Raw genomic sequence first — 1572 nt, forward strand, 5'->3', positions numbered from 1 at the left:
GTGCAAACATCTTTAATAACGCATTTGGATCATTGTTCACAAAAGAAACAGACCTTCCATTTTTTATGCCGACTTCCACTATCGAACTCTTCATGCCATCCATCACATTTTTCGTGTCCGGTATAAAATCTATAATAAACAACATAAAGCTGTCGTCCTCCGCTGGTGTAGACAATATTAACTCCAAGTTCCTTAAAAACACTGTAGATGTATGTGCCGAATACTTATGTTTATTGTTTTCGCAGTCACTCGCAACAGGCCAACTGCCCGACGATTGGAAAAAAGGGAAGGTCATTCCAGTCTTCAAAACCGGTAACAAAAACTCGCCTCTAAATTATCGTCCAATCTCCTTAACGTCGGTGCCTTGCAAAATCATGGAACACGTCATATTCACTCACATTATCAGTTTTCTTGACAAGGTTAATTTTTTTCATCCTGCACAACATGGCTTCCGAAAAGCATTTTCATGCGAAACTCAACTAGCACTTTTTGTCCATGACCTTCATTCCAATCTCGATAATAACCTTCAAAACGACGCCATATTTCCAGATTTCACCAAAGCATTCGAAAAGGTACCCCATAAACGCCTGTTACTGAAACTTTCCCACTTAAACTTACACCCCGCAGTCTTAATCTGGATCCAAGAATTTTTAAATAACCGGTCCCAATCTGTCCTTGTAAATAATCAGCTCTCCAATTTTATTCCAGTTACATAAGGTGTCCCTCAGGGTTCCGTCCTTTGCCCCTTGTTATTTCTAATATATATTAACGACCTCCCAACGAACTTAACTTGTAACATACGCATGTTTGCTGATGACTGCGTTTTGTACCGCACAGTAACTAATGTATCCGATCAAATTAGCCTCCAATGTAACCTTAACCAAGTACAGCGTTGGTGTGAACACTGGCAAATGGAACGTAATCCTAACAAATGTAAACTTATGTCGTTTCAGCGTCGCCATAACCCGCTGACCACTTCCTACATAATTTCTAACACTAATGTTCAACTTGTGCAATCATACAAATACCTTGGCCTAACTTTGTGCTGTGACCTAACTTGGACTGAGCATATCCGGACTATCATCGCAGCTGCTAATCGTACTCTCGGCTCCCTAAAACGTCATCTGCGCAACGCACCTCGCCATGTAAAATTACTAGCTTATCAATCCCTCGTAAGAAGCAAGCTCGAATACGCGTCGTAAATTTGGAACCCACACCACGCGTATCTCATCACTGCACTCGAATCACTTCAAAACCGGGCTACTAGATTCATTCATTCCTCATATACCTATCACATTAGCGTGTCATCTTTAAAAGTAGAAATTGGCCTGTCCCCTCTGTCTTCCCGCCGCCGCATTGCTACCCTTTGCTTGTTTCATAAACTTTTTCACAGTCCACTTGCAATCGAACCTTACATCTCCCCCCCATTTCGCAGATCACATCGCATTGGCCATATCTTTCAAGTTACCCGTCAACGTTCCCGCACTGTTACTTTTGCTGCCTCATTTTTTCTTCGTGCAGCAAAACACTGGAATGACCTCCCCCACCATATTGCAGCAAACGCCTATCCAT

Source organism: Haemaphysalis longicornis, unplaced genomic scaffold, assembly GCF_048455015.1.
Source record: "Haemaphysalis longicornis isolate Haplotype H1 unplaced genomic scaffold, Haemaphysalis longicornis Haplotype H1 scaffold_11, whole genome shotgun sequence".
Classification (NCBI taxonomy): domain Eukaryota; kingdom Metazoa; phylum Arthropoda; class Arachnida; order Ixodida; family Ixodidae; genus Haemaphysalis; species Haemaphysalis longicornis.